This window comes from Mesoplodon mirus (assembly GCF_964341445.2).
Source record: "Mesoplodon mirus genome assembly, chromosome: 19".
Lineage (NCBI taxonomy): Eukaryota > Metazoa > Chordata > Mammalia > Artiodactyla > Ziphiidae > Mesoplodon > Mesoplodon mirus.
The window spans coordinates 39247992-39272400 of NC_138995.1; the positions used below are offsets into that span (position 1 = coordinate 39247992).

Consider the following 24409-nt stretch of genomic DNA (forward strand, 5'->3'; position numbering starts at 1 on the left):
GCTGAAAGTAAAAGAAGAGAAAAATATATACCAAGAAAACAACAACCAAAAAAGAGAATGGAATGACTATACTGATGTCAGGCACATTAGACTTTAAAACAAAAAAATATTACCAGAGATAATGATAAAATTATTGTAGTAATGACAAATGAAGTCACAATCACATCATAATGGTAAAAGGTCAAGCCGTGAGGAAGATGTGACAATTACAAACATATACACACCTAAAAACAGAACCCAAAAATACACCAAGCAACAAACGACAGAACTGAAGGATGAAATAAACCATTACAAAATAATAGTTGGAGATTTCAATACTTTCAACAGTGGATAGGGCAGCTAGGCAGAAGATCAACAAGGAAATTGAAACTAACTAGACAAAACAGACAAAATACAGCATTCCACCAAACATCAGTAGAATACATTCTTCTCAAATTCACATGGAACATTCTTCAAGACAGACCGGATTCTAGCCCATATAACATGCCTCAATAAATTTTAAATTTTAAAATAAATTTAAGGGAATTCCCTGGCGGTCCAGTCATTAGGACTCCACGCTTCCGCTGCAGGGGGCATGGGTTCGATCCCTGGTGGGGCAACTAAGATCCTGCAAACCACACAGCACAGCCAAACAAATAAAAAAAAATTAAATAAATTCAATTGAAAAAGAAACAAAGTATGTTCTCTGACCACAAGAGAATTAGATTACAAATCAATAAAAGGCAGCAATTTGGAAAATTCACAAATATGTGAAAATTAAGCAACACACTCTTTAATAGTCAGTGTGTTAAACAAGAAGTGGAATGATAAATTAGAAAATACTTTAGCTGAATGAATATAAAAACACAACATACTAAAACTTACAAAATGTAGCTAAAGCAATGTTCAGAAGGAAATCTATAGCTGTAAAATGCCTGTATTAAAAAAGAAGAAAAATCTCAAATCATTTATGGTCAACTGATTTTCCACAAAGGTACCAAGACAGGGCTTCCCTGGTGGCGCAGTGGTTGAGAGTCTGCCTGGCGATGCAGGGGACATGGGTTTGTGCCCCGGTCTGGGAAGATCCCACGTGCCGCGGAGCAGCTGGGTCCGTGAGCCATGGCCACTGAGCCTGCGCGTCCGGAGCCTGTGCCCCGCAACGGGAGTGCCACAACAGTGAGAGGCCCGTGTACCGCAAAAGAAAACAAAACAAAACAAAGTACCAAGACTATTCAATGAGAAAAGAACAGTATTTTCAAGTGCTGGAAGAACTGATACATACATGCAAAAGAATAAATTTGGACTCCTACCTCATACAGTATATAAAAGTTCACTAAAGATTGATCGCAGGCCTAAGAATAAGTTGGACTTCATCAAAATTAAAAACTTGTGTACTGCAAACCATATCATAAATAAAATGAAAGGACAACCCACAAAATTGGAGAGAATTTGCAAATCATATATCTGATAAGGGGCTTGCATCCAGACTATATAAGGAACTGAGACAACTCAATGATAAAAAGATAAGAATTCAATTTAAAAAATGGGCAAAGGATCTGAGCAGACATTTCTCCCGAGAAGATATACAAATGGATAATAAGCACATGGAAAGATGCTCAACATCGTTAGCCATCAGGGAAATGTAAATCAAAACCACAATGAGGGGGCTTCCCTGGTGGCGCAGTGGTTGAGAGTCCGCCTGCCGATGCAGGGGACGCAGGTTCGTGCCCCGGTCCGGGAGGATCCCGCTTGCTGCGGTGCGGCTGGGCCCGAGAGCCATGGTCGCTGAGCCTGCGCATCCGGAGCCTGTGCTCCACAACGGGCGAGGCCACAAACACTGAGAGGCCCACGTACCGCAAAACAAACAAACAAACAAATAAACAAACACCCCACAACGAGCTACCACTTTACACCCACTAGGATGGTTATAATGAAAAAGACAGATAAGAAGTGTTTAGCAAGGATGTGGAGAAACTGGAACTTTCATACAATGCTGGTGGAAATTTAAAATGACCCGGCCATTTTGGAAAACAGTCCGGCAGTTCCTTAAACGGTTAGACATAGTTACCCTTTGACCCAGCAATTCCACTCTGAGCTGTATACCCAAGAGAAATGAGGACTTATGTCCAAAAACAACTTATACATAAATGTTCTTAACAGCACTATTTGCAATAGCCAAAGGACGAAAACAACCCAAATGCCCCTCAACTGATGAATGGATAAATAAAATGTTGTCTCTCCAGAGAATGGAATATCATTCATCCATAAAAAGAAATGAAGCACTGATGCATGGTACAACATGGATGAACCTTGACAACATTATTCTAAGTGAACAAACTAGACACAGAATGGCACATATTGTATGATCCCAAGTATATGAAATGTCCAGAATAGGGAGACCCATAGAAAAAGTAGGTTGGTAGACTGGTGGTTGCCCAGGGCAGAGGAGCTGGGGGCTACAGGGCCTGTGTGTCACCGCTCGTGGATATAATCTTCTGGGGTGATGAAAATGCTCTAGAACTAGATTGTGGGATGGGTGTACAATCCTAAGAATACACTAAAAAATCACTGTACACTTTAAATGGGTGATTCATATGGCATGTGAATTATACCTCAATAAAGCTGTTTAAACAATTACTCGAAAGGGCAGGCAGAATGGTGGTTAGGCTAAATTGCGTCTATTTTCTTTCTGGCTACAAAATTATAAGCACCTAGAAGGCTGCTGGTCCCAGATGGTCCTGGGATAGTTCTGAACAGCAACAGGACACCCAGACCAGACCCAAGCGTAGGCCAGAGGGAATGGCTGGACCGAATTCTACAGGGGGCGGGGGTCTGGCCCCCCACAGGCCTATCATGGGGTGATCAAGCTCACTCACCAAGCATGGCGCTGATGAGCCTGTCGGGACGGGCCCGGGCAGATGTGGAACACAGAGTGTTGAAATACAGCCCAGAGCCCTCCCGGATGGGGCTGAGCATCGGGGGCGGCGTGTAGGCAGGGCACTGGGACACTCCCTTCAGGAGACGGTCCACCAGGAACACGGGTGAGCACAGGCAGCTCTGGCGGCATCCTCCCGGGCCCGGCTCCCCAGACATGGAGGGCGGAGGAGGGATGAGCAGTGCCTTGGGCCGTGGGAGCTTCTTCCGCTTCCTGTGTTGGCTGCTCTCCTGTCTCTCTCTTCCCCGTCCTTCTCCTGTCCCTGGAGAAGAAGAGACTTCAGAACCACAGGGGTCACCTGAGGCCACCGGCCCCACAGCTCAGTCCTCAAGATGGCCTGAGAGTGGGAAAGGGTACTGACCAGCCAGACGCACACCCAGCATGGCCGTGCAAAGAGTCCTCAGCACAGGAAGCCGGGCAGGGCCACCACGCCTGAGCCAGACTCCAGACCCTAAGCCGGGCGATGTTTGAGGCTGGGGCCTTCTCAGGCACCCACACCCCGCAAGGAGAGGCCCTCACTCAGACCATTTTGGAAACTCATGTCCGTTGTTAAAGTGACTGGCACTTAAAGTGTGGGGGCCAGACGGATGCAACAGCATGACAAAAGGAAAACCTGTTGCCCTCAAAATGACAGCAGCTCCTGGGAGACAAACAGTGGGCTCCATGCACCCCGTACCCGAGTCCAGCATGGACTTCTCCAGGTGGGGTCTTCCAGCACAGGCTGAAGAGACGACGGCTTGAGCTTGCTACACTCGCTCTTACCTCCACGCAATCTCCCCTCCTCTCTGCCCATCTTACCCCTCCTCACCCTCCAGCTCTCAGCTGCAACACCCCCTTCCTCAGGCAGGGTCTCTGGTGCCCTCGGGGCTCCTACAGCTCCCTCTCCCAGCCCGGCCCGTTCTGGGTCGTCAGTGTCCGGGGATGGGTCTATCTACCCCGCTGGGCTGGGAGCCCCAGGAGACGGGGGCAGGCCTGTTGTGGTCGCTGCAGTGTCCCCAGCCCTGCCCAGCACAGGGCCAGGCACAAAAGAAGTTCACTGGAGGTTGAATGGATGAATGAACACGCAAATCAAGCTCTTATGGAGTCAGGATTTGGGGGCTTTTCTCACAGCTCCCACTGGCAGCTGGAAAGCAGCTGGAAGGAAGTGCACCCACCTTGCTCCCCGGGGGATGGTTCGCTGGAGCCACAGGCACTGACACAGGGACCACCAAAGGGGCGGCGGTCATGTTGTCCAAGGACTTCCTGGCTCTCGGGGAACTCTGCCTGTCCCCCTCCGGCCTCAGCACCTGTCTTCGTGGCTTGCAAAACTCCATGCCACACACCTACACACAGAGAAGAGCCAGCCCTTTAAGAGACACAGTACGTAGGGAGAAAGGGGCCTCTCCAGAGCAGCACAGCCCTGACTCCCGGCCCCCAGCCAGGCTCCCCGCAGGAGGACGGCTCCATCCTGAGATGAATGGCAGCTTCGAGCCCCTTCACCTGCGGCTCCTGCTTCCCTCGAGGTGACGGCCACTGGTCGCTGTGAAAACACATGTGGCTGCTCAGCCCTTTCTCGGTATAAAATATCTGGCTACAATTCTTGCAGACGTAAATGCTCCTTGGCTCTGCCCAGTCTGTGGGAACACCATTGTGCTGGTTACTGTGGGGAAGAAAGGGAGAATGGGACTCTGTCCCCAAACACTGATCCTCTGACAGATTTGGACGAACCCTAAAGAAATGGAGATGATGCCCCCGATTCTCTGTGACCTGGTGCTCGCCCCTTCAGCAGTGAAGCATCCAGAGCTCGCTCACCCAGGGCTAGCACAACAAAGCCACCAGAGGATTCCCGAGGGGCTTCGGAACTTACCAGCCACCCTCCACGTTCTCCTCCTTCATCCGGTGCGGGAGCCGGTAGATATTTCCGCCCTGAAGACGAAAATACATCTGAGCCAACATAAAAGAAATGAGATGCAAGAGTGAAAACTATAAGACTTGGAAGAAAACACAGGTATAATTCTTGGTGACCCTGGAGTAAGCAGTGGTTTCTCGGATGACTCCAAAACCAAACAAAAGACAAACGTATTGGAGTTCATCAAAACTTACAACTTCTGTGCTTCAAAGGACATCATCAAGAAGTGAAAGAACAGAATAAGAGAAAGAAGTTGCAAATCATGTATCTGATAAGGGACTGTATATTTCTGTATCTGTGATACATAATGAACTCTCACAGCTCAAAAATAAAATCACAACCCAATTTAAAAATGGGCAAAGACTCTGAAGAGACACTTATCCAAAGAGGATATACAAATGGCCAATAAACACATTAAAAGATGCTCAGGATTATTTGCCATCGGGGAAATGCAAATTAAACCATAATAAGATTATCATTTCCCACCCACTAAGGTGGCTGTAATCAAAAGAACCAACTGGACAATAACAAGTGTTGGTGAGGATGCAGAGAAACTGCAGGCCTCATACACTCTGGGTAGGGATATAAAACAGCACAGCTTTTTGGAAAAGTCTGGCACTTCCTCCAATAGAATTACCCTAGAGCCCAGCAATTCCGCTCCTAGGTATTTCCAAAGAGAAATGAAAACATATGTGTAAACAATAATCTGTACACAAATGTTCATAGCAGCGTTATCACAATGGCCAAGAAGTGAAAACAACCCACATATCTATCAGCTGATGAATGGATAAATAAAATACGGTGTATCCATACAATGAACAACTTACCAGCGATAAAAAGGACTGAAGTTCTGACCCATGCTACAGCACAGAGGAACTCTGAGAACATCACGTGAAGTGAAAGAAGCAAAAGACACAAAAGGCCACGCAGCATTATGATTCCAATCACATGAAGTGTCCAGAATAGGCAAATCCATGGAGACAGAAGGTAGATGCATGGTTACCAGGGGCTGGGAGGGATGGAGAGATTGTGGGTGACAACCAAGGGTGTCGGGTTTCTTTCTGCGGTGATGAAAGTGTTTTGGCAAAGAGTGGCAATGGGTGCACAACCTCGTAAACAAACTGGATGGTGCACTTCAAGATGGCGAATTAGATGGCACGTGAATATTAAAGCTGTGAAAAAAAAAAGAGGAGGAGGTAGCTGTGGTGCGACAGGAAGGATGCTGGACCTCGGAACATCACGAAGAGACGTGGCCGAGCTCTCTGCGACCAGGACCTCATGGGCACGATGTGGGAGGACCCAAGCTGCTCCACAAGGGCGGACCGGCGCCAGGCCTGCAGCAAGGGCCAAGTCGGACTTATGGACCTGTGATTCACAACCAGAATAGACACAGCATTTCACGTACAAATATCAAGGGCAAAGGAGCTCTGCCTTTACATTCTCTGAAGAAGTGAAGGAGGCAAATCCAAAAGGAAGCGAAAGGCAGAAAGAAAGCAAATAGAAAAAGGTTAGTGAAGAAACATGATGCAAAGTGTCTCTGACAACTCTAAAGCCTTGTTCTGTTTTGTGTGTGTGTGTTGCAGGGTGGAGGGTGATGGGAGGAACCATCACTTCTCTGGACCTTCATTCCCCCCTCTGTAAACAAACTGCATCTGAGGATTTGCTGAGGTTAAATACAGTGCCTGGACAAGTCAGAAACACGGACACAGGTAAGGACGAGACTCTGCCTCCCGCATGGTCAGCTCCCGTGAGAGGGCCCTGGTACCTGGATCCTGTTGAATATCGTCAGCTTGGACTTGGAGTCCCAGGGAGGATCCGCTGGAGGCCCGGCCGACGATGAGAATGAGGCCATGGCTACCTGGCTTGGAGAAGCCGCACAGCACATATCCATTTTCACCTTCTCCTTCCGGAAGCCTGAAAAGTGCTGGGCCCTGGAGTTGCCAGAGATGAGCCTGTATCCTCGGCCCTTGGAGCAGGCCGGGCCCTCTTCACCTTTTGTGGCCCTGGAAGCCATGCAATTCTCAGCCTGGGCCTGCTTCCCTGCGAGGTGGGCTCTGGATGGCTCCTCTCCTCCTAACTGGGTCTGACGCAGGGCCCCGGGGGAGAAGATGTCCCACGGGCCCAAGGTCCCTTTCGAGGATCTCAACTGCTTGGCCAGAGAGATGTCTGGCTTCCCAGGAGGGTCCAGGGACGACACTGTGAGGGCAGGTGGAGCAGCAGCCACTTTTGGTCTTCCCTTTGTGTCCTGGCTCACGCTGCTGGGGGAGGCTTCTGTGGGGAAAGCAGGTTTGGATTTTCTACTGCGGGTTAGGGATCCCTCTGGCTCAGGGTTCACGGGGCCAGCATGGAGAAAGTCAACAGTGGGCGCCATAGGCGGGGGCTAATGTGGCCACGGCCCCTGCAGTGACTTCAGGGCAATTTGCTTGCCGTCGGGTGTGGGAAGCTGGGAGGAGGCGGCGGCACCTGGGTGTGGGAGGAGATCCGCTGGGATTTGGTGATCATCTGGAACACCTGCATCTGCTCGTGGCTCACCAGAGACTCCTGAGACCTCAGGAACAGCTGCCGGAAGAGCGGAGTGGCATCGGACGGGAGGCCGCTGGACTTTGGGCTGCCCTGGGGGACAGGCTCACCAGGGTTCTGCCGCGAGGAGTCGCAGTCGAACTTGCGCCTCTTGGAAGCCCAGGCCTCCCCTGGTGCCTTCAGGAGCGTGAGAGGGAAGGGCGGCCTCCCCTGGTGCCTTCAGGAGCGTGAGAGGGAAGGGCGGCATGGCCTCCAGACAGGTGCCCCGGCTGGGTGAAGGCTCCCCCGCAGGGGAGTCGCTGCTGAGCCCGGGGCCAGGCTCGGAGGCCTCCCAGGACGACACTGCCGAGGGCTTGTGGACGACAAACATACTGTTTCCTTTGCTCTTAGGGCAGCCCGACAGGTTTCAGAGCCACTGGAAACTGTGGCTTGATGGCTGGGAACTGGCGGGGACAGTCTGGCTATGGAACAGAGGCAGGCAGGCGGGCAGGGGAGCGCCCTCGGGCCAGCTCTCCAGGGATGATGGGGGCTGGAGCAGGGGCAGCTCCGGCTCAGCTGGGTTGGGCCGCTGTTCTCCGCTGCCCACGAGTGGATGGCTGTGAACACGTCCGTGCCCGGCTCCTTCCGTGGGGGACGGGGCTCCTAGGGAACCTCAGTGCCCAGGGCTCCTGGGGCCGCCGGGGTGCTGGCTGGGCCCCAGAAGGAGGACCCTGACGAGGGCAGGGAGGAACAGGCCGTGTTCCTCCCTTCGCCGCTGTCTGAAGGCCCTCCCGGGGCTGGCCCGGGAGAAGGGATCTTCTGGCAGACGATGCTGCTCATGATACAGGACAGGAGGTCTCGGTTGGGCAAGAGGGAGCTGGGGAATGGGGTTTCCGGGGACACCAGGGACCACAGGCTCGCGGGTGCGGGCTGGCTTGCCACCTCGTGCGTATGGGGTGAGTTCCCGCAGGTCTCCTCCTCCGGGGGGGGGGGGCTCCTTGAGGATGCACAGGCCGTGCTGGACCTCGTAGTGCCAGTGCAGGGAGCGGTAGTCGCAGTAGCTCTTGCTGCAGCCCTGCTCAATGCACACAAAGGGCTTGGTCTTCTGGTGAGTGAGCGTGTGCCCAGTCCTGGAATCACATGAGGAGAAAGTTAGTGGGTGTCTTGGCGAGGGTCACTAACTGCAGGAACCCAGGTGTGTCCCCAGGGGGCAGTAGCATCGCAACTCAGAAACTGTGCTCAGACCCTATGAGGAAAGACCCCTGCTACGGCCAAAGCCCTCTGGAAGGGGGAGCTCTTGCCCTCACCCCTAAGCAAACCCCTAATCTGAGATTAAAAAAATCAGTGGGAGCCAAGTCAGAGTTCCCCAAAGTGGGTTCCTAAGGAACACCAGTCTCCAGAGTTGCTCCCTGAGGACTTGGGCTCAGCTGGCAAATAAGTTTGGGAAAAACACTCTTTACTTCTTGGAGGTTCCTAGGAGCAAACTGAAAAGCCACAGAGCAGATAAGGAGAGATCTGTTGAACTTTCCATGTCTCTCAAACTTATTTGCCCACAAAACCATTTTTTTAAATAGACCCGTTTAGCATCCCTGAGAACCAGAGAACCAGAGTTCTGAGAACGCACTTGAGGAAATGCTAACTTGGGGATGATCCTTCCTTGAACAAAGAGTCTTTGCCTTCCCACAGGAGTCCTCTAGACAGTGACCTGGGAGCCCCACAGCAAAAAAAAAAAAAAAGAAAAAGAAAAAGCCAAATTTGCCTATAATTTCTGCAAACATAAACGAATGCAAGTATGTATTATATTTACATCATACTTATATCTGCATTAATATATTATAAATATAAACAAATGGGTAAATCACCCTCTGGGTTCCCAACAATCCTACTCCGGATGGTTCTAATCAATGGGACCCAGTAAATAATGAAACCCTTTCCCAAACGTGGACCCTTGGCCTCCATCTGAAGGAAGCAGCAGAGAGGGCATCTGGAGACCCACTTTCTAGCCCTGTTACCAGCTTGTGACAGGAGTAAATCATTTCCCATCCTTAATGGCGAGAGGGGAGAGGATACAATGAAAGCGGGATCCATCGAAGCGTCAGTAAAGGCTGGGCGAGCTGTAAACATGCAAGGGATCGACCTCTCCCACGTACCAGTCTCTCAGTTTGAAAGTCTGTCTCTCCTCCCTCGGCAGCAAGAAAAGCTTATCATTTCTAAGACATGAAGAACAAATGGAATTCTGCTCCTCTTGCACTGATCCTGCTTTGTAAAGTCAAGTTTAAACAAAAACTGAGTTAATAAAAGGGGGAATTAAAAACGGAAAAAAAAAGAGTGAACACTCCATTGCCATGTTCTAGAAACAGGCATCTCAGAACCCCTTATGCCCTGGTGTTATCCCAACATATATTCCTCATGGAGTGCATATCTGTTCTGCTCAGACACCTACCAGGGACTCTGAAAAGTTCTCTACAGAGTTAGCCAAACTCCCTCCATGACAAAATAGCCTCTGGAGTGTGTTTTTAAAGCACAAGGGTCCTGTCTGCAAATCGCAGCAGCATTCTCCTCACTGGAGTGAATCTGGAGGCTGGGGAGGGCGGGCTGTCCAGGGCAGTGTAGGCCCTGCCCCCCACAAACACTGGCCGTGGGAGGAGAACAGGTTGCACACACCTGGGACACCTGACGGTGGGGGGCGGTGCAGGTGGATGGGAGGGGATGCAAAAGAACCAGGAACACGCCCAGCCCCCAGCAACCCCCTGAATAGACGTCCCGACCAGACTCCTACATACAGGTGGTCCTGACGCTTAAAGGCCTTGCTGAACATTTTGCACACGTGTCTCCTCTCCTGGCTGTGGGTCAGGTAGTGCTTGCTGAGAGGACTGGCGCTGCTGAACACCTTCCCGCAGAGGCTGCAGTCCAGGAGTGGGTTCTGAGGGGACCTGTGCTGCCGCTTTCCTTTCCTTGTGCTCCCAGACGTGGCCCTGACTCCTTCGTTAGCCTCTTTGGGCACCTTGGCCACGCCTAGCCCCAGGTCTAGACAGAGGGAGAAAGCACAGGTTATGACATCCGGGGACATCGGAGCCCAGGCGGAAGCACTCTACCACCCTCGCACCAACTTCAGCAGCCGAGTCCAACTCAGGGAGTTGGCCAAGAACCCCAACTTCAGCAGCTTCACTCGCAGAGAAGACCAGGCTTAGCACCAGGTGAGGGGGAGAAGGGACCCTGGTCAGGCCACTCCTCCAGGGCAGCACCCAAGCTTCAAGCCACACTTGGGGCGTAAGGGAGGGGACAGCAACAGTCTGAGTGCTTCCAGGACAGAGTGACTGGACAGGCAGGACTTCATGACAGTAACATCAACAGCACACTTGCAAGTGCAATCCAGAAATGCACAATGCAAAATCTTAGAAAAGTTTAAGTCCTTTCTCCCAGCCAATTCCACTCTGGGTTTTTAATTAAGGAAATTAAGGCAGATCTGTACAAATTAACGGAGATCTTGCAGTGAACTGCAAGCGAGTTAACTGCAGCATTGTTTTTCCTGGTGAAATGTGAGAAACCACCTAATAACTGACACGAGGGCAGGTGGGTGACTGTATTCTGGTCTCAATGGTCTATGGCTCAGGCATTTAAGATACAACTGTAGGAAAATATCTGATGACGTGAAAGGATGTTCATGCCATACCACTAAGTGCTGTGCCACTAACAAGAGGATTGCTGAAAAACGGAATGATCTAGTCTTTAGAAGGGACAAATAAATTTGAATACAAACAAACAGAATGGGATTCATTGGTAGCATCATGGATCAACTTAATTTTCCTTTTCCTGTATATCTGAATTTTCCATGTTTATGTACTTCTTGGGTAAATGATAAAAGGTATTTCCACGAATCACCTCATCAGAGGAACAGGTGAAGAGGCTGGGAATGTCCATGTGGGAGAGGGAGATGTCTTCAAGTAGCTGAAGGGCCAGGATGTGGAGGAGGGAGCACACTGCTTCTGTCTTGCTACAAGGGGCAGAGCTAGATTTGATGAATAAAAGGTAAAGAGAGGGACTTCCCTGGTGGCGCAGTGATTAAGAATCCGCCTGCCAATGCAAGGGACATGGGGTCGGGCCCTGGTCCAGGAAGATCCCACATGCTGCGGAGCAGCAAAGCCCGTGCGCCACAACTACTGAGCCTGCGCTCTAGAGCCCACGAGCCACAACTACTGAAGCCCACGCGCCCAGAGTCCGTGCTCCGCAACAAGAGAAGCCACCTCAATGACAAGCCCGTGAACCGCAACGAAAAGTAGCCCCCGCTTGCTGCAACTAGGGAAAGCCCACATGCAGCAACGAAGACCCAATGCAGCCAAAAATAAATAAATAAATTTATATTAAAAAGATGTGTAAAAAAAAGTATAGGGAAGCTGATTTTAAATCACTAGAGACGTAAGGACAGTGGATACAAGACCTAAGAACTCTGCAGGCTTGCTGCTGTGTTCCTAGCTCCTGGGATTCCCATTCCTGTACTCGTAGGCACACAGTAACTATTGGATGGATGAATCATGGAAGAGTTTTCTACCCCTTAAGATGGATTAGACTGCCTCACGTGATAGCAAGTTTAAAAACTGCCCTTCATCTAGGATGCAGCAGAGGCTGGACCCAAGAATCCAACAGGTCAGGGCGTGCATACTGCACTAAAGGACCCCAAATGCTAATTCTCTGTGGCTGAGATGTAGCTTGAGAGACACAGCAGAAAGGAACCTTGACTCTCATCCCAACTCTGTCTCTGGCCATTTGTCACTTAACCTGTCTGGTCTACATCTTCTTCATACGAAAAGCTGCTGTGTTGAGTGGTCGAATGATTCTAACAGTTTAAATGAGGGAAAATAGGACTCCCATGTAGGAAAGTCCTTGCCTTGATAACTTACTTTTAAAATGTTCATTAGAGGACTTCCCTGGTGGCACAGTGGATAAGACTCCGCGCTCCCAATGCAGGGGGCCCGGGTTCGATCCCTGGCCAGGGAACTAGATCCCATATGCATGTGGCAACTAAGAGTTCGCATACCACAACTAGGGAGCCCGCCTGCCACAACTAACACCTGGTGCAACCAAATAAATAAATAATAAGTATTATTTTTTAAAAAGATGAGTATTTAAAATAAATAAATAAAAATCAAATCAAATCAAATCAAATGCTCATTAGGACCTCCCTGGTGGCACAGTGGTTAAGAATCCGCCTGCCAATGCAGGGGACACGGGTTCGAGCCCTGGTCTGGGAAGATCCCACATGCTGCGGAGCAACTAAGCCCGTGCGCCACAACTACTGAGCCTGCACTCTACAGCCCGCAAGCCACAACTACTGAGCCCACGTGCCACAATTACTGAAGCCCGTGCACCTAGAGCCCGTGCTCTGCAACGAGAAGCCACCGCGGTGAAGAGCCCGTACACCGCAAAGAAGAGTAGCCCCCGCTCGCCACAAATAGAGAAAGCCCGCGTGCAGCAACGAAGACCCAACGCAGCCTAAATAAACAAACAGAAGGTTTTCTCTAAAAATAAATAAATTAATTAAATGCTTATTAAAGCAACTGTTAAACTAGAGAACAAAATGTGGTTTCAAAAAAATTGGCAGGGACACTGAAAAACAGGCACATTGAGTCACTGGCCCGGGAAGCCACTTGCTCTTCCCAGAAAGCATGTGCACAAGCTCTAAAACTGTGTGTGTTCTCCGACCAGCAAGCCTACAGGGAGGAATATGTGCGAAGAACTCATCCAAGAGAAAAGTCAATGGACAAGTTATTCACAGATCCACTCTAACAGTCTATCAGGCAAGAATATGGTCCGACAATACAATGGAATAACCATTACAATGACAACCGAATAGTCTACCTTCATATAAGAAAGCAGACTCACTAAGTTTTAGAAACTTCAAATGAATTAGACACTTAATACATCTCTGCAAAACCATGTGTACCCTAGTGGCCTCACCTACGTTTTTTAAAAATCCACGTGTGGGAGCCATGGTGGGGATTTTAATTGTTATTACTTTTCTTTATTTTCTAACTTTTCTATACAAATATATATCACTTTCTAATTAAAATATATAAGCATGTCCATTTGTATGAATCTGAATTTAAGTTAGAGAAGTGTAAAGAGTTAAAATTTAACGTTCAGTGGATTTTTTTAAATAAGGTAACCAAAAAAACAATCCTCAAGTTTAAAACAAATTAGGAAAAATTGAACTAGATTAATGCTTTGTAACATTCACTGGGGGGCACAGACCCATATGAAAATCTGGTGAAATATCACAGTTTCTCTGCCCAGCAAAACGCACACGTACTCACCCTAGCAGCATTTTTAGGTAATTTCTGTGGTTCAGGTTGAGAACCTGAATTACTGTAACCAGGCCTGGCCCAGCACCTGCAATACCAAGGATGGCCTTGGTTTCTAGGATTTCACATTTAGCCATGGTTCCAACACGGGGACAAGGCTAACGGCCTGTCTACATTGTGTGGAGTGCGGGCCTCGGCAGTCTTTCATTCTAGCGAGTATGCAGGACAGTTCTTGAGCTGCTGATCCCAATTAACATTGACATTTGTTCTGCAGGGCTGTTCCGGATGTGGCCTTCCATGCGTGTGGTGTGATTATAAATACGAAGGAGCTCTAAGCAACTTACCCAAGAACCCATGAAGTGGGTTAAAAACAAAGGTAAACCAAAAGGTGATGTAACCAACGTCTCTGACTGTTCCACTAGTTCTCCCTTTGCTCCTCCGCTGCGGAAGAGAAAGACTTAGAACTGCATCAATGGACTGTGGGAAGGTATTCTAACAGTATTGGTAAAAATCACTACCATCTGTCCAGTGCTTCCCAGCCTGCAAAGCGCTTTTACTTTCATTTCTTCTTTTGCTTCTTACCGCTGGCACTCTGGGGGGAAAGCAGAGTGGGTATTATTGTAAGGCAGTCTGAGATTCCGGATCTGCATACTCCACCAGCGGCTTCATGGAGTCACTGTCCTTCCCTGAATACACGGACAGGGCATCCAAGTTGTCCTCCAGCATCTCGCTGGGCGCGTCAGGCATCAGGAGGCTGGGCTCCAGGTCCAAGTGGCTCAGGCCGTCGTACAGCAGGTCTCGTGAGCCAGGCCCCAGATCCCGGTTGAGGGTGTCACTGCATTTGAGTGCCTGGCTCTCGGGAAACGAAGGGAGGTGCATCTCAGATGGAAGGGTGCCCTTGTCCCCCAGGCTGCACTGGTCCATGGCTCTCCACTACCAGGTCTCAGCCAACAGCTACTCTCTAGACAAGCAAGGCTGTGTAAGGAGTCAGGGAGGAGAGAGCTCTTGGTGGTGTTTATTTCCTGAGAATGAACGAGGAGGAATCACAATTATGAGATGGCAACACACATGGTGGATAGAGCGTGGACTTGGAATTCAAACAGACCTGTATGGGGGTTTGTTCTAGGCCACTTAACAGCCACATGACCTTGGGCAAGTCACTTAAGGTCCATGAGCCCTCGTTTCCTCATCTGTAAACTGAGCGTAAGAGTACCTCCATCATAAGAGTGTTGTAAGGAAATAGCAACCGAAATGTCCATCAACAGACGAATGGATAAAGAAGATGTGGTACATATATACAATGCAATATTACTCAGCAATAAAAGAGAACAAACTAATGCCATCTGCAGCAACATGGATGGACCTAGAGATTGTCATACTGAGTGAAGTAAGTCAGACACAGAAAGACAAATATCATATGATATCACTTATATGTGGAATCTAAAAAAAGGGGGATACAAATGAACTTATTTATAAAACGGAAGTAGAGTCATGGATGTAGAAAACAAATTTATGTTTACCAGGGGATGGTGGGGGGAAGGGATAAATTGTGAGATTGGGATTGACATACACACTACTATATATAAAACAGATAACTAATAAGAACCTACTGTATAGTACAGGTAACTCTACTCAATACTCTGTAATGGCCTATATGGGAAACGAATCTCAAAAAAGAGTTGATATATGTATATGTATAACTGATTCACTTTGCTGTACATCTGAAACTAACACAACATTGTAAATCAACTATACTCCTATAAAAATTAAAAAAAAAAGAAGAAGAAGAAAAAAAAGATTGTTGTAAGGAATAAATGAAAGGATTTTGGCAACATGGTGGACTAAACTGACCTCTTTCTCCAACTATAAACACATAGAGATATGAGAAAAGACCATTTTTAATACAGAGTCAAGCTCAAGAGACAGGTAAGACCCCAAGTGCCAGCAACAATGAGGAAACTCAAAGCCACAGGTGCGAGCACAAGTTGGCCCAAGGGGAAAGTCAGACTCCAATACAGGGCCTGGAACTGTCATCCAATATGGTGGCCACCAGTCACATGTGGTGATGACACACTTGAAATGTGGCCCCGAATTGAGACCTGCTGTGAGTGTCAAATACACTGGATTTGGAAGACTTAGTACCCCAAATAATTCATTCTCATATTGATTACATGTTGAAATGAGAATATTTCGGATCTACTGGCTTAAACGTAATATGTTATTAAAATTAATTTCATCTACCTCTTTATTTTTTAATGTGGCTATTTGCAAATTTTAAATTATATACATGGCTCATATTATATTTCTCTTAAAGGGCACTACCCTGGAGGCTGGGACCTGAGGTTGTAACAAACACATGGAAAAGGAAACAGGGACTTGAGTTCACAGGCAAGGGAGACCTGGGACCCTGGAAGAGCCAAGCCATCCACAGGAAAACTAAATAAATGAAAGAAAAACACCGCACACAAGCCTTGAAAAGCATCACAAGAACTAGTTCAAAACAGGACGAGAGACAACAAAACCTAGCAGAGAAAAGAAGAAGACACAAGGGGCAAAGACTTTTTTAAAAGAAACAAATGAAACTTCTAGAAATGAAAGACTTTTAAATTTAAAACTCACTGGGAGGGTTAAACAGCAGATAAACAGTGCTGAAGAGACAAATAATGAACGGGCAGAGCAATCTGAAGATAATTCTCCCCCAGAATTCAGTGCAGAGAGAGAAACAAATGGAAAATACAAATGAAGAAGCAAATGCAAAAGCCCAACATATGCCTAAACGGGGTCCTGAAAGGGAAGAGGAGAGGATGGAGAAGACATGGTACCTCAGGATGGCGGAGGGATTTCCAGAACTGCGGAAACACAGGGCTCCAGACTTAAAGATATGATTCTTGAAGGTATATGGTTAATCATGAACAAGCACTGCAAGGCCAGAGCAGGACAAAAAAAAAATGAATTCACTCCTCGACACACAAGCAGAACTGCAGAACCCTAAAGACCAAGAGAAAACCCTAAAGACTACCAGGAAGACCAGGCAGAGCATTTACAACTTCTCAACAGAAACGAGGCTAGAAGACAAGGACTACCACCACCTGCAGAGTGAGGAAAGGCAGGAGTCAGCGCAGAACTCAATGCACAGGAAAACCAGTATTCAAGAGTCTACACAGACTTTTCCAGACAAGGCATAAGACTGTACCTTGTAGACTTTGGCTCAAACACTACCACAGGTTTTGAATCATTTAGTAAAAACAAAAAGAAAGATGAAGATTAACTTCATACTTTAAGTATTCACACTCAAAGAATCTAACCGTAACCGCCAGACAAAAGGAATAAACTATGTAACATGTAAACTAGTAGAACTGATCCTAAAAAGAAAAAGAGAGAAAAGAGTCAAAATATTAAAATCAGAAATTAAAGAAGGGACATCACTCATGATCTTACAAAATTAAAAGGATTGTAAAGGAATACTATAAACAACTGCATGCCAACAAATTAGGCAACTCAGAGAAAAACGGACAGATTTCTAGAAAGATAGAAATTACCAAAACTGACTCGAGGAAACAGACTATCTGAAAAGACCTATAAGGGTAAAAAGCTTGAATTACTAATTGAAAAACTTCCCACCCATGCCAGCATAGAAACAGTGAAAACAATCTACCTTGTCTGAACTGTGGAAAATAGTAAGGTTTACAGCAACCAAGCAAACACTTATCAAGAGAAAGGTGAATGAACCACCCCCGCTTCCCCACTCTCCAGCTCAGCAGTGATTCTGAAGACAGCACCCCCCTTCTCTTGTGGGTTCCTGGTGTGGGAGGCAGCAGACGGGACCTTGTTCTCAAAGAACTGAGGCTGTCTGTCCTGACCTGTCAAATAGCTGCTGAAGGTCTAATGAAAAGGTGTTGCCTTTGGGAGTTGCCTTCTGAGTTGTGTCTAACTCAGAATTTGCTCAGAGCAGAGAGTGGCCATGGGGAAGGCATTTGTCAAAAACATTCAAGGCAGTCAACCAGTCACTGCAGCCTGGGGCAAAGGATATTAACTGAGGCCGACAACAGACAGCACTGAAAGCCAGGGAGAAAAGCTGGAGAGTGAGATGCTTTGGGGAACAAGGGCTCTGAAAGGGCTCCACACTGGCAGTTTCTTACAAAGCTAAACATAAACAGGGCCTTACCATACCATCCAGCCATCGCACTTCTAGGTATCCACCCCAATAAGCTGAAAACTTATGTCCATACAAATGTTTATAGCAGCTTTATTCGTAACTGCCAAAAACTGGAAGCAACCAAGATGTCTCTCAACAGAAGAATGCATAAACGAACTGCGGTACATCATATAATGGGATATTATCCAGTAATAAAAAACAAAGAGCTATTGGACTTCCCTGGTGGTGCAGTGGTTAGGAGTCCGCCTGCCGCTGCAGGGGACACGGGTTCGATCCCTGATCCGGGAAGATCTCACATGTCACGGAGCAACTAAGCCCGTGCGCCACAACTACTGAGCCCACGTGCCACAACTACTGAAGCCCGCATGCCTGCAGCCCACACTCCGCAACAAGAGAAGCCACCGCAATGAGAAGCCCGTGCACCGCAATGAAGAGTAGCCCCCGCTCGCCGCAACTAGAGAAAGCCTGCGCACAGCAATGAAGACCCGATGTAAGCTGTAAGCTGCCTGCTGAATGTTGAAGGCCTGTCCCAACACTCACCCAGATGTCAACTGCAGAGACTGTGAGTTGTTTGATGTGGGGTTTGTTTGTTTTGCTTTGAATATTTAAGGAAATCTCTGTCAAATGTCTCTTTGGACACTTAAGGAAATCTCTGTCAAATCTCAGAAGAGAGACTTCACTGACCACACATGACAAAAAATACAGTCTTTCTAAAAATAGCCTAGAGAAGTCACTAAACGAACAAACAATTAGAACCCACACTGGACAACAGCAAAGCCTGGGGTGGAGGTGCGGGGGAGATCTGATTCCCAGAGGTACCATATTATAATATTCAAAATGTCCAGTTTTTCAACAAAAAGTTATGACATATGCAAAGTATGGAGAGGGCCATCCATTTCACATAAATGGCATCAAACAATATGCAGCCTTTTCTGTCCGGCTGCTTTCACTAAGCATAGCATTTTCGAGTTTGATCCCCCCCTTGGGGCACATATCATCACTTTATTCCCTTTTATGGATGAACACTATTCCACTGTGTGGATAGAACACATTTTCTTCATCCATTCATCTGCTGATGAGTATTCGGGTTGTTTCCATTCTGGGCTATCACGCGTAATTCTGTCCACAGCGAGACATTTAATAAACGCTTGACGACTCACTGATAAATCGAGTGGATCCTAGAATAACTGGAGTTTGGGCTAGTTTCCTAGACCATAGGTTTCGACTGTTTTTAAACCTTTCATGTTGCAATGGAATAGACTAGCTGCAAGTGTAACGTCTGAGTGTCATATTATGTGTCCACCTGTGTGTCTGTGTTAAGTAGCCTACTGAGGGGGCTCAAATTAAAGTTCAGTGCAGGTCTGAAATCCTGTACCAGAACTCCGGGACCCAAGTGAGTTTCAGAATTCACAATCTGAGGGATTCAGAAAGGTAAATCAATGCATACGCCACACTGTAAGTAACCGCCAGTGGGTCCAGGGCAGCACCTGGTGACCAAGTCATTCTTTCTGCATTGAAACCCTGACAGCTCAGAGTAAACAGAATAAATAAAGACAGGAACGAGCAATATGTGAGTTCAGGTGTGGCCACAAAGAGGTCTGAGCCACCTCAGCATTTTCAGAGCTTCTGGGAATTCTAAATTGCAGACAAGGGAATGTGGATGACAGAAGTTTATATTTTAAGGCAAAGTGAATTTCTCTGCCAATTCCAAAGTTTCTTCTACAGTGCTGCTCTAAAGTGTTCCCAGCACTCCAAGGGGAAAAGAGCCCATCTCCTTCACCTCCCGACTATAAAAACAAGCAAATAATATAAAACATAAAGCATTACTTAAAAGGAACATAAAGCAACGTCTTCTAAAGTAAAGCTGTAAGCGTTTTCTCCTGGTCAGGCAGCACACCAAGTGCTCTTCGGGCCTTAATTCACTCACCCCTCGCAACGACCCCGAGGTCGGTTCTATCATTACTCCCACTTTGCAGAGAAGAAAAGGGACTCTGAGAGGGTAAATCATTTGTCCACAGCCACACAACTAACAGGTAGTTGAACCAGATCTTAAACCCAGATTATTATTTTTTTTGTATATATTTTTTTTTTTGCGGTACGCGGGCCTCTCACTGTTGTGGCCTCTCCCGTTGCGGAGCACAGGCTCTGGACGCACAGGCTCAGCGGCCATGGCTCACGGGCCCAGACACTCCACGGCATGTGGGATCTTCCCGGACCGGGCACGAACCCGTGTCCCCTGCATCGGCAGGCGGACGCTCAACCACTGCGCCACCAGGGAAGCCCAAACCCAGATATCTTGACTTTAGAGCTTGTGTTCTTACCCGCTGCACAATACTGACTCCCTATAAATTAATCTGTAGACCGCACTGCACCAATTATACTAGAAAACACAAACGGTGCCAGTGGGGGTGGGGTGGAACACAGGATTATGTCTCGGGATTTCCCCAATGCCGAAATCGCCTTCCTTCCAACATACTCCTACAGTCCATAGAACAAACTGGTCCGGTTACAACCTCAGGCAGGCACGCCAGAAGTCCAAAGGCTGGGCTTTGACATTTACATCCTTTTCCAGAGAGTAAAACAACACCCCCCCCGCCCCCCCGCTCAACCAGTACTGAACTTGCTCTTGTTCTGTCAACAGATACATTCAATTCAACAAGTTTTAGCACCTTCTATGCACAGAGCTCCCCGCTACTCCCTGTAGGGCAGGGTTTCTGGTCCCCGGGAGACATTCCCAAGCGTCCAACTACTCTTTACAAGAATTTTGTAATTTTGTGCTTTCGTTTTGAGAACAATCTAAACAAGAAAATCTGTAGATCTGGATTACTGGATTACCACTTTGTAACCCAGTAATACGACCATTTGGTTTCAATGCCCGGGCTTTGTTTGTGATTGCACTAATGCCACTGACGCTGACTAGGACTACTTTAATTGCCGCAGGCTAATGAGAAGGGGACAGAGGTGGACTGAGCTCATGATAATGCTTTTGGGCTCAACTAAAGCCAGTGGACATCATGGTACAAGTGGAGGTTTTGCTGCAGTTCAAACTGAAAAAGGGATGGGAGATCTGAGATACCACAGGGCCTGTTAAACCCAAAAGGGCCCGGTGTGGCAGTCTGCAAAGTATTTGTTTCAAGGAAGCCGTTAAATTCCAGCAAAATAGCAGCCCTCTCATTAAATTAATGTTTGTAATTTGAGTTACATTAGTTTGGTTGCTTTGTTTCTATTTGATTGGCAAATTGACTGGCTTTATGGTGGCATGAGAGCTGTAAGCTTTAGGAACTTGTGCCTCATTTTAGCATCATTTAAGCCTTGTTTAATAGTTTAAAAAACAGTTTAAGTCAACACTGAGGATCCAAAGCAATTTTTTTTTTCTTTTGAAAAAGGCCTATCGGGGCTTCCCTGGTGGCACAGTGGTTGACAGTCTGCCTGCCGAGGCAGGGGACACGGGTTCGTGCCCCAGTCCGGGAGGATCCCACATGCCACGGAGCGGCTGGGCACATGAGCCATGGCCGCTGAGCCTGTGCGTCCCGAGCCTGTGCTCCGCAACGGAAGGGGCCACAGCGGTGAGAGGCCTGCGTACTGCAAAATAATAAAATAAAATAAATAAAAATAAAAATAATAAAAAGGCCTATCATTCCACGACTGGTGGGGTAGGAGGAGAAAGAGATTCTCCTGTGAAATGCTACAACCTCGTGGGAAAGTAACCCACCATAGATTCTAGACCGCAGCCATAAATCCACAATTAGGTAAATAATATTTACTGAGGCCTTGTTTGGAGGGAAGGGAGAGAACAATTTCAATATCTACCTGTTCTATAAAAATGTTTTACTCAGCCTGCAGTAAATTTCAATATTTTTCAATTAGTTACCAAGTTGAAAAATCTGTCAGAGTTTCTTTGGACAGAGTGTCACCGTCCAAAAGAACTTTCTGAGCTGCTGGAAATGTTCTAAATCTGCATTGTCCAATGACAGCCACTCAGCACGTGCAGTTAATGAGCAGCTAGAAATGCAGCTAGTGCAACTGACAAGAACTGACTAAGTTCTTTATTTTATTGAATTTTAATTAAGTTAGCTACAAATGGCTTGTGGCTACCACCTGGGACACTGCATTGAAAATAAGGTTATCCAAATTCTATTTAAAAACCTGGGGAAAAATATCTGATGCTCTGTCAACACTGAGTCCACAAAGCAACAACTGGCTGGAGCTGAGAAGCCACAGCTGCCTTTAGACACAGCATGCACTCTCCAGTTTGCCACAGTCCTCACCACTCCCTAACCTCTCACACCTGGCCATACCGCTCATCTATATGCCCTGCCCAGCCCCTCGAGACATCTGAATTTATGACACTCATTTGTGCCGTTGCCCTGGACCACCTTCTCTTCACTCGGCTTTACCAAATGAAACGCTTCCAAATAAGACCGAAACGCCCCCTCTACTGCAGAGAATACTCCCAACATAACTAAGTCTGAGATTATTTCCCCCTCCTCTGAACTCTGATAAGCACTTGTCTGAAAATCCATGTAACACTCATCCTGAATGGCTTCAAATTTTAATTATCTTTCAGGTTCTTCTATTTTCCCCCGGACTATAAGCTCTAGGATGACTTTGACTCTACCTTATGTGTCTATACTTCTTATAGCATCTTGCTGGTCACAGCACTCTGATCAAAGAAGGCTCTCAGCATCCCTTTCCTTATGAGTGACAGGATTCCATTGGGCCACCTCTCTTCCTCTTTGAGCAGCCCTAACCTGTTGGTGTGTCAGCTTTGCCACCTCCCCCTCCCCACCAAGAGCCACCTTCTCTTCCTCTCTGTGCATCAGTGTTACCAGGGAGACAGTGATCATGTCTCAGTAACATCAGGTTGTTGGGAGCTGGGAGGTAGGAGAGACTTGCAGCTTTTACCCCGCCGATGCCAATTCTTTCCTTATTTTCCCACTCCAAACATTGTTGTAAACTACAGGCTTCTTTTGTTTAACCTACACAGTGTTTTTAAAAATTGGATCAAAAAAAAAAAAAGAAAAGAAAAAAAAACTGGATAAGATTGCCTGAATACCCCCAAAATAAAAAATAAATAAAAATTGGATCAGCCACCAACATTTTTTTTAATGGGGAGATTACACTTAGAGATATGACTTTCTGGCTTCTCTTGAAAATGATTAGATTTGATATTCCCGGATAGGTAATAATAGGATAGAGTGAGGGACAACGGCCATCTCTGGATGGGGCAATGGCCTCCAGGTCCCACAGTCCCCACTTACCTTCCGGCCTGGCCCCCATAATAACCACCATCATAAGACTAAGAATAGCAGCAAACATTTACCAAAGCGTTATCATGTTTCAAGCATCACTGCAATCACTTATATATCACTTCATTTAATTCCCACAACATCCCTTTGAGGCATAAACTGTATTATTGACCCTATTTTATGGATGAGGTGAATAAAGTCCACACAAGTTAAGTAACTTGTCCCAAATCAAGCTTAGCATTCAACCCTGGGAAGTCTGACTTCAAAGCCCTCACCCTTAACCACTCACTGTGCTGTGATTCCACGCTTGACGCTGGGATTCCTGCCCTATACTCTGCACTTACATTCTTCAGTTGAACAACCAAGGAAAACTCCTTCTCTAGCCATGGAACCAATATATAATTTTAACCGTAAGTTTCACTCATTTCCTCTGATCGCTCATTTAAAAAGCAGATATAAAGCTTATGCTGGAAAACAGAACGACATAGAGGAATCAGAAGGCTATGACTGCACTTGCCAGAGAGACTTCTTACATAGAATTAACTAAACGAGGAAAAGAGACATCAAAGTTTCTCACTCCACAAGCTCTTCCTACCAGAAAATGCAGACAATCGTTAAAATCTAGAATAGACATTTTCGTAGTGAGGACAATGAGAGGACCCCCGGGGTCCTCGAGAGTCTTTCACGGAGTCTCTGAGGTCAAAATTATTTTCATAACAATATTTAGATGTTATCTGCCCTTCCCATTCAGTGAAACTTTCCAGGGGCTACAGGACTTATCTCAAAAGGCTGAATGCAGAAGCAGATATAAGACTCCAGATCACTCTAAAAATGTAAAACGGGACTTCCCTGGTGGCACAGTGGTTAAGAATCCGCCTAACAATGCAGGGGACACAGGTTCGAGCCCTGGTACGGGAAGATCTCACATGCTGCAGAGCAACTAAACCCGTGAACCACAACTACTGAAGTCCATGTGCCTAGAGCCCGTGCTCTGCAACAAGAGAAGCCACTGCAATGAAGAGCAGCCCCCGCTCACCATAACTAGAGAAAAGCCTGCGCACAGCAACAAAGACCGAACGCAGCACCCCCCAAAACGATGCCACTATTCTTGCTAAATTTTTTATCTTCTGAAATATAGTTTTTTAATTAAAATGTCAATTATGTTAATATATAATGGGTTTACTATTGCTATTTTTAAATGAATTAATTTTTAAAAATTTATGTTTAAACTTTTAATACAGCAAATATCAGCAGATACAGTTCACATGCACAAAAATACCCTGAGGTCTTCAATAATTTTTAAGTGTAAAGGGGTCCTCAGATAAAAAAGTCTGAGAACTGCTGCTCTGAAGAGAAAAAGTCCAGCACGGACGCATGGGCCCAACTAGGTGTGTATATGTGTCT

General features: G+C 47.0%; 1 pseudogene across 1 annotated transcript in view; it reads right to left on the reverse strand.

Annotated features, from left to right (window-relative positions):
• Positions 1-24409, reverse strand: part of LOC309794491 (zinc finger protein 541-like) — a 150648-nt pseudogene that overhangs the window by 124753 nt on the left and 1486 nt on the right. Inside the window, exons 2-4 of the transcript in view lie at positions 14218-14622; positions 10085-10328; positions 6568-8431 (exon numbers count right to left, since the gene is read on the reverse strand). The product of the transcript in view is annotated as a zinc finger protein 541-like (transcript). The remainder of the gene's footprint in view (positions 1-6567; positions 8432-10084; positions 10329-14217; positions 14623-24409) is intronic.